This window comes from Empidonax traillii, unplaced genomic scaffold, assembly GCF_003031625.1.
Source record: "Empidonax traillii isolate 1590-97213 ecotype Southwest subspecies unplaced genomic scaffold, ASM303162v1 scaffold46:size3806547, whole genome shotgun sequence".
In the NCBI taxonomy this organism is placed as follows: domain Eukaryota; kingdom Metazoa; phylum Chordata; class Aves; order Passeriformes; family Tyrannidae; genus Empidonax; species Empidonax traillii.
This window is the reverse complement of record NW_020955239.1, coordinates 1,057,996-1,069,466: the sequence shown is the minus strand read 5'-3', so window position 1 is coordinate 1,069,466 and position 11,471 is coordinate 1,057,996. Positions and strand designations below refer to the sequence as shown.

Genomic DNA, 11,471 nt, shown 5'->3' with positions numbered 1-11,471 from the left:
CGTTAGACTCGGCTGCAAACCCAACACTCAAAAAAGAGCCTCTGCTCTACAAACACCTGCCGGCTCTGTCTGGGTGGGTCTCAGCCCTAAGCAGAGAGGTCCCACAACACAGAGGTGCCCTGTGCCGGGGCAAGGCGTCCCAGGGCCATGGCAGGGACTGGAGCACTCCCTGGAAAACGCCTTCCCCTCGCTGCTTCCCGGGATGGGCAGCCGAGACCGGCCTGGGACAGGCTGCGGGGCGGGCGTTTTCCCGAGGCTCCGGCCTGCAAGGAAGGAAGCGGCCGTGAGTGTCCCTTCCTCCCATTTGCGAGACACCTCCGATCCCCCTGTTCCCGTTCCATTTCTATTTCCATTTCCATTCCCATTCCCCCCTCCAGGACCCCCCCGCGCGCCGGGCGGGGGGCGCCCACCCATTGGCCGCGTTCGGCCCGTCTGCCACGCTCCCATTGGCCCAGGGCCCTCGCGGCCCCGCCCCTTTTCCCCGCTCCCATTGGCCGCCTGCGCCGGCGCGGCCCCGCCCCGGCCCCGCCCCCCACGGGGTCATTTAAGTTTACGGAGGGAAATAAATAAATAAATAAAGCGGGAAATAGAAAATGCGCAGCGGGCGGGGGGGGCGGGGCGCGGGGGAGCGCAACCGAACCTGCTGCCTGCGGGGCGGGCCCGCTCGCGGCGGCCAATCGGCGCCTGGCCGCCGGGGAGAGTGACATCCCCGTGAAGCCAATCACAGCCCGCGTGCGGCGAGGGCGGCCTCTGGCTTTCTAAAATCCGGCCAATCAGAGGCGCCGGAAGTTTGACTGACGCTAGCACTTTCCAATAGGAGGTGCGCGTAGCGGGCCGGCTTCGCCTATAGAGAATTAGCGCCGAGCCGCGAGGAGAGGGGCGGGCCCAGGCGGAGGTTCGGGGGGGGCGGGGCCGTTCCGTGAGTGGCGGCGCTGGGAGCCAATGGGAGCGGCCCGTGGGGGCGGGGGGGCCGGGGGCCAATGAGGGGCCCCCGCGGGGCGGCGGCGGCCGCCTCTGAAAGTGCCGCGAGCCGGCGGCGCGCGCGGGGGGCGCGGGAAGATGAGAGAGGTACCGGCGCTTCCGGGGTCAGCGCGCGGGCGGGGGCGGGGTCGCGCCGGGACACGCCCACAGGGGGCGGGGCGGGCGAGGGGACGGGGGAGCTGGGAGGGGGGGGCCAGGGGGGAGAGACCCTGGTCCGGGAAGGAGAGCGTTCCGTGCGGAGGGAGGGAGGGGGGACAGCCCGCACCCGCCGCCGCCTGGAGTTTTTTTCACCGTCCTGGAAAAAAGTTTGGGACCCGGCGGGGCCGCTCCCCCGAGGGCGCGCGCGGCCGGAGAGGGAGAGTTGGCACCGACATTCCACCCCCCCGCTTATCCCCCCCACCCCCGCGCCGCTCCTCCTCCTCCTCCTCCTCCTTCTTCTCCTCCTCCTCCTCCGGCCGCGGCGCTGGGAAAAGTTGGCGGCGCCTGTTTTACTCGCCGGGGCTGGGGAGGGCACGGCGATCCTGGAGCCGTCCGGACGCGGTCCTGTGCCACAGGGTCTGTGTGCCACCGGGTCCTTCTGCTGCGGGACGGCCCTGCCCGAGCAGGGAGGCTGGAGCCGATGAACCGCTGTGTTCCCTTCCAGCCTGACCCAGCCTGACCCCCGAGGTGGAGGCGGCGCCCGGGATGCCCCGCGGGATGCGGGGCCGGGCAGGAGCTGCTCGTCTTCCCGCACCGCAGAGCTCAGCTGCCTTTTTTATATTCTTTTTTTTTTTGATTATTTTTATGCCGTGCCCTAAGGCTCGTGGAGCAGATAAGTTGTTCCTCGCTGCTCCCGGCCAAGGCTCTGGCAAGTCCCACAAAGCGCGACTCTAAAAGCCCACGGTGCCGTGTGCTCCCAGCTCCGGGCATCGCCCCTGGCAGGGACTCGCTCCCGGGATTCTTTAGCCCCGTCGGCAGGGAGGGGGCCCACGAGTGTTGAGTCGGAGAAAATGGGTTTGCTGGGTGAGAGGAAACGCGCCGCCGAACCGCCGGCCGTGTTTTCAGACTTTGGTTCCCATCGCAGCGGAGCCAGTCGGTGTTTTCCCAGGTTAAAAGCCCTCCCGTGTCAGCCGTGTATCCTCTGTGCTGGACGGCAGGTGGGAAATGGTAACAAAGTAAGAGCCGCTGTCTAGTAAAGCAAAGTAATGTGCAAAGCCTGGAGCTGAGCTCTCAGGGCAGAGTAATTATTTGGGAGTGAAAAGTACCGCCATAAAACCTGTTGTTGTCTACAGCTGCTGTATCACAGCCCTGAAATCCGAGCGCCTTCCTGGGTCTTTCTGAATGCCAGAGATGTACTCTTGATGTAGAAACGATGTCTTTGGAATTTACGGGGCCAAGGTGGTAGAAATGCAGAATCATTTAGCATGCGTGAATCTTGGGGTGCTCTGCAAGAATGGGTAACTTAAGACAAAAATAAATTTATGATAGGAAAGTATTGTTACCCTTCTCTTTCTCACATACACACGCACACAAACCACCCTCAGAGGCAAGAGTTTTTTTAGCAGCTAGGCTGTCTTCACAGGATGCAATGAGCACACAATATTAGAGCTGTTGGGGAGTATCCTTCCCATCCCAATGGAAAATGTGGTATCTGTGAAGTTGCAGTATTCTGCAGGAAGATTCCAGTTTTGCTGGGAAAAAAAAAAAGTTTGATTTTTCTGACCAGAAAATTAAAGTGATGGTTCATGGCTACTTGCCTTGAAGACTTCTGTCGATTCTACTTTCTGCTTGCAAGGAGAAAGCATGGTTAACAAAATCTTCCCCTGAGAGACCTCCACCTTTTTCTGTTGTTTGGTTTTTTTTTTCCCCTTTTCTCCCCCTTTAAAGGAATTGCTTGGAATTTTTATGCTACAAAGGACGTGAGAGCTTTGCTTCTTACCCTGACACAGAATTGAACATTTTTTTCATAGGATGAAAATTCCAGTATTTGGCCAGCCTGATTCAAAACTTCTGGAAACTTGGGGCAGATCTTTGGCTTGTACAAACTGGCTAGTTCCATTGTGTTTAGTCCACAGAGGATTTGGCCCTAGTTAATTAATGGTTCACCCGAGGTCATGCAGCGAGTTGATTTTTAAAGCTAGAGACTGAATCCAGAGCTGTTATTCAATCCTGTCATATATCTTGAAGTTTACTGCACAACATTATATTTTCTTAGACAAGCTGGATTAATAAGAACCAGAATCCACGAGGCTCTGATTGCAACTTTTCTTAAAAATCATGTTCTGAAAATTCTATTAAAATGGGATCTTACTAGAAAAGCGAGTAAATATGTTGTAATTAGTGCATAGGTGACACTGACTACCGAGGGAGAGAGAGGCCTGAAAAACTGCTTTTGTTATTTAAACCTTTCTTTCAAAGTACAAAAGCATTTGATTGGCACTTCACTGATTTAATAGTCCATTTGTAATGCAGGAAGAACATTACAGAAAATTTTAGCATTATTTTAAATCTCATCATTTAATCTGTAGGTGTTTTTAAAAAATCCTCATTTCTAGGAGAAGAAAACTTTCTGATAGCATGTGGAATCTGTGCCTAGTCAGTTGTTAAAGATATGAATGCCTTGTGTCTTCCAAAGTGAAATGGTTTATGAGTCTTAAAACGTATCTTGTTTGTTGTGTTAGCACAAAAAGTAAAATAAAAATCTTTTTGGCTGAGGATTTCATTGTTGCTCTTACTATGTTATAACATTAGGAATGGAACCCTAAGCCCCCTGCTTTAAAATCAGGGTTGCCAGCATTCAGACTAAAGGGGAGAACTATTCAGGTCCTGTGCAGCAGCAGTACCAGATGTACAAGATACAGGCTAGCTCATTCGATCATCTGAATTTATAGAGATGGTCTTTTCACCTGTACTTGCATAAAGATGCCTTGTGAAAGTTGAATTATTTCCTGTTTTACACATGGGGAAGATTCAAAACCAAGAAATCCAAACAGATTGGCTGCACACACTCCTTCCCCCTCGTCCATGTTTCTAATTTTCAGAGGAAAATGATATTTCATAAAGTTCATAAAGGCTTGTCTCTGCCTTCCAAGCATATGGGGAATGGCTTCGTTGTTAAAATCTTATGTAGTAGAAAGACCCTGAATCAAACAACTCAGAAATGATTTCCCAATGTCAAAGAGCAGTCAGTGACAGAGTTTGAACAGACCTTCTGCTTCCCAGGCCACAGCTGCACCTATTGGCTTCATTGTCCCATCCCTCCTACGCACATGCATGCCTGGCATTGTTTTGGAAATACAGCAGAAACTTGATAATTCAAACTGATGACTCGGAGAGCCACTTGTGGAATTAATTTATTGGGTAAATTAATGACTAGGTACGCAGGCAGATAAAAAAAAAAAAAAGATGGTGTGTCATAGTGTATGATTTGTTCTGTTACCTCAAACAGTGTGATTTATTTGTCACTGCATTAATTGAGTATCCTGGAAAATGTTTTGTTCAAAATTTTATAAGTGAAGTCTTAAAAAATCTCAGCATGCTCCTGTCCTTGTTATGGAAATCTGTGAGGGGAATTGGGTTTTCAGCTCTTCAATGAGGAGTTGTAATTTGGATTAGAAATTAATCCATAGCACCTATTTTATGGCACAGGATTTATAGCATGCCGTGGAGGTTAAACCATAGCCTTAGTATACTGATCTGTGCTGTGGGCTTATTTGATTTCGGCAGGGCTGCCTGCCTAAGACAAATAGGATTTGATCCTTCCTGGGTAACCTTGGTCAAATTCCAGGCGGCCCTCAAGACTTGCTATTTCCATCTTGGTATTAGAAAATAAGTGTGTTCTTTCTGTTTATTTTTCACAGGGCCTCGGTATTGTTCAGTAGAGTTTGTCATGTGAGGCTGTAAATCCCTTCAAGCGAGGTGGAATTTTAGATTTGCAAACTGTTCCCAAATGATCGCATGTGTATCCTGAAGGAAAAGGCTGTCCTCTAGCCAAGTATGGACAGAACTTACTGAGTTTAGCTCATTAAGATTCCAGAGTGACTGCAGATATTAATGTAGAAGATGCTATGGGGAAAAATAATTATTTTTAATTTGCTCAAAGTACCAGATTAATGTTAAGTAAGCAGAATTCATCTGTAATTGCCCAAGAAATCTTACCAGCAGTTTAAGCTCTCTGAAGAGCTATTGCAGGAAGTGTGCACAAATCATTACAGTATTGACAAACAAACAAAAAAAAGTAGTGTCTCAAATTGGCAGCTTTTAGTAAACTTTGCTTGTTTACCCTTACATGGGCATGCTGACCCTTGATCTTGGGCATCAGAGCAAATCAAAATTCAGTTCTTTAATTTTCGTATAACACTGGCATGAATCATTGGGCATTTCTGAAGCAGAAGCAAGTAATTGCCATTGACTGTTTTTCACAACTAGAGGTGATTTTAGAAGGTCTGTGTTGCTTTGGGAGGTCCCATGTTTGTGGCCTGAGCAGGGTGAGCAGAAAACAAAAGATCTGGGGATGCAGATGGTTTTGTGCATCCTGATATCAGTAGATCTCAGTTTCTACTCTTATTTTCCCAGATATTCATGAAAGAGACCTCAAGGAATACCAAAAAACAACACACTGTTATCAAATTTTCTTATAAGGGAAAGTTCTGATTCTGGTTCTTGTAGCTGCTCATTCAAAGAAATAATTACTCCTTCATCTTTCCTTAATTTTTTAATCTAATATGGGGTCCAACCCAGTTGTTATTGCTTCTTTTATTTTCATGAAAACATGCTGAAGACTGAGTCCTTGTTTACTGGTTTTGGTTCCTGGCTTAAGACTTGGGCATCATGAAACTCTCTGCTCTGCCACAAATAGCATATTTGACTTTAGGGAAAATTGCTCAGTCTTTGTTTCCTATCTGTACAACGGGAATAATACCATGTGCTGTCATCACAAATATTTGCAAAGGTATGTACATGGAGAATTCCGAAATGCTGCCGTTAGGGTTATAAATAATATCTCAAGCAATAATTTCAAATGGTAGGTGCCAGTTTTCCCATTGACTGTTTGGTTTGACAATAAATGCCAACGCCAGTAATTTTATAAACTTTGGTCTAGTTATTCTGGGTTTGCATCAGAAAACAGAAGGTGGCTTAGACATGAATTTCCTTTTTGAAATAACTGAAGTGACATCAGTGGAATTATACAGGAATGATTTTGGCATTGATACTACTGAAAAACACAGTGCTCTGTGAGTGCTTTGGCCTCATACAAAGTGAGCTGTATTAGTAGTACAGGAGTACAAAACTTCTTTGGAATTGTAGTCTCCTCTTTACCATTTTAAGTTTTCAAGTACTGCAGCTAGCAAGTAGTGTTTCGGGAAGAACTTACAGGATTCAAAAATGTGCACGTCTCACACTCAATACTAACTGTACACACAAATAACTTAATTTCCCATACGGCCTTCAGCACGTCCATTTGACTAAAGCATAGGAACACAGAAGTTTTAAAGCATTTTTGTAACAAACTCCAGTCAGACATCTAGGCTGCTTTCCTTATACGTAACACTTTCTATTTCCAGACACTGTAAATATTGGCCTTCAGAAGAGCTTTGTACAGTGTTTACCCACATCACTTTATGGAAGATGAAGAAAGAAGAAAATACCCACTCTTTCCAAAACTGGAATTTTTAACTGCTTGTATTTTTGCATGCATCTTCTGAGACCCTGAGGCTTTATTTCCAACACCAGCACAACTAGTTCTGTGCACTTCCCTCTCCCACTGGTGCTATAAGCTGTAAGTTGCAGTCATTAAGCATAACTTCCTCAAGGAAGATACTGAACACCGTCAAAACTCATGTAGAAGTTATGGCTTTTAGTTGTAGTGAAACAAGGGCAAAGTTCTTTGAAACAGATTGGAAGTGCTTGAAGTTTGGGCCTCTAGAAAAGTTGTCATTCTTCAGTAATTTTAAGTGTAACAGAATGAAGTTAGGGATTGAAATGGCAGGTGCCGCTGTTCTTCTGTTAAAAGCAGCAATATATGTTTTGTTAAGAAATTATCTGTTTCATAGCTGTCAAGTAAATAAATAAAATCTTCGTGCTATTTAGGTGGAGTTTAAATGTTGAGTCTAGTTTATCTCCAAAACGATTTGTAGGACTTCTCCCCCATTGTCGTGTATGAACAACACCCACTGAACTCAATGTGAGGGCTTTTTTATCATGTGGCTGAAAATAGCACTCAAACGTTGGCAGGTGCAAGACTGGTGAGAAACTTTAGTCTCACACATACAAACGAGTTGTTTAGGAGAGTCTTCTACATGGTGGTGGCTGCTCTTAGCTGGGCCGCTAGAATCAACAGAGTTGCTCACTGGCTGTCTTCTTGTTGAGATCAATCAGCTTGTCTTTCCAGGAGGGTGTGTAACGAAGAAGGGCCTGATGGTGCTGATTGCAGTAATATACTTAGCTATGGCAGCTTTAGCTATTATTTATAGAAGTGCTAATTATATCAATAGAAATAGCAATATTAATACTGTTAAGTGTCAGAATCCACGCTTGACAGCATGAACTAAACACAGCTACTGTGAAACAAAGCAGCCAGCTTGTCTCCCTTGTCAAACCACCAATATGCATTTCAGGAAGAGTACACACCCACCTTAATTGCTTGGGGTCTCACCATTTTTGCTCATCTTGTTATATCACTATCATTTCAAGCTGAAAACTCACAAGACCGGCTGTTCTCATGCAGTGTAGACTGTACTCAAAGTCAGCCTGGAAAATTCAAACTGTGACTAAAAGTCTAACAGTGGATTCCAGTTTAAAGCTGTCATCCTACAGTGCTGGAAACTGCAAAGTGTCTTGAAGTTCAGAATCTGATCCAAACTATTTTTTTTTTTAGTTTGTATTCTACCACTTCTTGTTTACAAAACAGTGTGTGAGGACTCACATAGACTTCAGTACCCACAGTTACCTTCAGACTACATAATAGCCAGCCTTAATTGCCATCCTTTAAAAGGCAGAAATCGTATTACCAAAAAAAAATAAACAAAACTAAAAGAAAACAGGAGCATATTGAGACTTATTGTCTGGCTGCTTTTTTAACATTTAAAATGTGCTTGATTTCCTGTCACAGCTCTTGTTACATCTGCCTACCTCTTGTGACAGTGTTTTAGACTGACTTCCCACAGGAGCTTACAAATCAAGCAGGTTAATGTCTTCATTAAAACTGAATACCAGTTTACTTTGGGAAAAAACATATTAAATATTTCAGGATATTGAACACCAAACTACTATTAAGCTTTAACTAATGCATTTACTTTGCTGACACTTGCTCTCCAAAGGGACATGTAGCTCAAGTTAATGTCACTCGAAGTGATGTTTAAGACTTCATGAGAAAGTGTTTCCAACCCCTTCTAGATGATTTTACTCTAATTCTATCACTCTGTACTTGAGAAAAAGTTTTAAATAAGTTATTTCAGCAACTTGCCATCCTTATTTTGGAAATGTAGTGGGTATAGATGTCTCCTTCAGAGTTTTAAATAATCCTTTCTATGTCCTAGATACATGTGATAGCGGTATAAAGCGAGTGACAGGCTGTTGGCCTCTGGACATATAAAAAATGTCTTTAGCATGCTTTGCCTTTGGGAGGAAAATGCAATGATTGCTGCAAACAGAAAAGCTTTGGGTTTTGTCACCCATGACTGTGAACCATGACTTAAGACGTGACTGATTTAGTGGATCAGGAGGACAGAAATGTAGGCGCATGGCCAGTAGGTCAAGGTTTCTCAGCTGGCAAATGGTGGTATTCTGTGTGGGCTGCTGTTACTGCAGAACTATGGGCTTGTGCCTTTCTCACTCTGTGCAGAATCCGTTTGCAATGATGCCATGGGGGACACAGGGGCATCCCATCAGTAATAGGAATGGGGTTTGTTTGGGTTTCTTTTGTTCATGTTGCACTGCAAATTCTGTTGGTGTAATTTGCTTTATCAGCTCTTTTGTTTTTGTTGGGATTTTTTTTGACCTCTTCATTTGGCAATCCTACGGTTTACTTATCTATTATCAGAGCCATGTCAGACTGTGATGCGTCATTCTTTCTGGATCCGACTGCAGCAGCATCCCAGTACATGATGCAATCAAACAACATTCCTCCCCTGGCAGATTTAGACCAATCCTTTTGAAGTTTGTTAATTTATCCAAAATCAAAGCCAGCTTCAGTTCTACGCTGTAAGAATACGGATACTTTGTTGTAACTTTTCCCATCGTTGGTCTGTAATAATCCTGGAACTCTTCTGACATCTCTTTAAACTCTGTGAACAGGTGATCTGTGAGTAAATCTCTCTGAGGAGTTAGGTACAAACTTTCTTGAATTATTTACATCTACTGTAGGAATTCTATCTTGCATTGCATACTGGACTGATTGCATAGATGATACAAACTGAGTGATGCAGAAGGAAATGGAGGATGTGCCTAGCACATAAAGATATGTGTTAATCTTGTGAATATATTATATAAAAAATAATTCCTAATGTAATGCTGCTGGCTTTAGCTGCATTAACTTGAGGGGAAAAAAATGCCCACGAAACTTAGGGTCTTGGTTACAGCTGTAAAGAGATCATTGAGAAAGATGAATGGCTTAGAAAATAATTTATGCAATAGGACAAAAATAAAAAGCCTAGTTTAACTACTAGTGGGTATCTGAAAGACGTCATTGCTCAGTGGTGGTGTTCTGGAATATAATGAGCACAAGCCTCATCTCATTTGGCAAACATGGTAATTCCTGGTAGGACAGTAGATAATTAATGAGTGCACGTGGAATATGAATTGGTTTTTATTTTTACTTGTGGTCACAATGCATTTAAGTTCAGTAGAGTAGGAAAAAATAATTATTAGTTTTATTAGAATAATTCTGTGGGGCACTCCACTTTTTGGATAAACAAGTACAGATCAACATTTTCTTGAATTTACTTGTCACGCACATTTATTCAGTATACTGTCATTCACTCCCTTTAAGTGGTTCCATGTGTCACATTTTTGGGAAATTTACATTTGTCATTTGAAAATAAAAATTGTCATCCTAGTTAAGTAAGACTGATTTGGTTTTGTTACCACAGTGGATGAGTACTTGTACTCTCGTGGTGCAAATGCATACTCAGTTTAATGATTTGTTTTCTGAAAGCCTTTGTGGCCATTTGTTAAGTCTTTGCTTTTTGTTCCAGTAAAATGTAACATTTTGTTCAAAAGATGTCTACTTAAATGGAGTAGGTTGGCTTAAAGTAAAGTCACCAAAAAAAACCAAGGGCCGAGATGAAGAGGGTTAATAATACCCCACTTTCAATGAATGGGTGATTTTGGTACCAGTTTACCCGATCTTGCTGTCCTGCCACCTGTTCTGTGGATCCCATTCGCTTGGGCTGATAATCTGGTGCTTTTTACCAAAGCAGTGCTGCTCCTGGGAAGCATGGTAACCTGGACTTGATACGATAAGAATGCTAACTCCAGACTCCCAATTAGTATTAGTGTTATTTGCATGTGTGTATTCTAACAGAAACTAGGGAATCCCAGATGAGATCAGTGCCCCATTCACCAGTGCTGGGTATTTTACATACTGTAAAACCTCAGGAAGCTTATAGTTAATAAGGCAAGTCGGGAGAAAGGTGAGGGAAACAAAATGTTAGAATTTCCACTGTTGTGGTTGCAGACCAAGGAACAGAGAAAAAATAGGTGACTTGATCAGGATAATCTAGGGAAAGCAAATAGAGGTTTTCAGAGGCAACTAACTCCCACTAAAGCAAGTATGGGAGTGATGTGCCAACCTGCCATTTGTGCCTTTGAAAATTTCCCCAGGGAGTCTATTGTAGAGCCAAGCATTGAACTCTGATCTTCAGTCCCCCACCAGACAATCGTTCCTTTCTGCTTTAAGTGTTTTTAATTGAAAAATACCATCTGAACAGTGTCTGTAAAGAATTACTTTTCCTCAGAACCTCCAAAAGAAAAGCAAAATGATGTGCTGCAGCAATAAATTAACTAGTGATCAAAATAAAAACCACAGTCTTGTTATGAAAACCAGAACTGGTGGGCAAATACTGTGAATTTATGACACCACTGGAAAAAAAAAATCCACTCTGGTAAATGTAATAGTTTTAGAACTTAAGATTTTTGGTTTAATTATTAAACTATTCAGATCTCTTCTAAACAGACTTTACATGCAAAAGCTACCAATTGTTTAAAAAAACAAGCAGAAGTTCATCCCTTGCTTTTCTACAGGCACTATTTATATCTGTCGGTGTTTGTTTCAGAGAAGAGAATAAAACTGAAGTCCGCATGACCCTATCTTACTCTCCCCAAATAGCAGTAACACTTTTCCTTTTATATAGAGTTGTATGTATATTAACTCACACGTTCTCGTCACTTCACGAGGAGGTAGACTCCTTTCCCATTTTGCAGTTTGGGAAACACTGGCAGAACTCAGGGTTATACAAATCTGGAGAAATTGTGAGAGTCAAATTACACGGCTGGAGTGACCCGTGTTCAGG

At 44.0% G+C, this 11,471-nt stretch overlaps 1 protein-coding gene across 2 annotated transcripts in view; it reads left to right on the top strand.

Moving 5' to 3' along the window:
• The first annotated feature begins 1,022 nt into the window (after positions 1-1,022).
• ZBTB20 (zinc finger and BTB domain containing 20) overlaps positions 1,023-11,471 on the top strand; it is a 502,030-nt gene continuing 491,581 nt past the window's right edge. The window contains exon 1 of one of the 2 annotated variants that reach the window (XM_027878839.1): positions 1,023-1,068. The gene's annotated coding sequence lies outside the window, so the exon portion shown is untranslated. Of the gene's footprint in view, positions 1,069-9,202; positions 9,263-11,471 lie in introns of those variants that run through there. The other variant, XM_027878837.1, reaches the window with a different exon arrangement.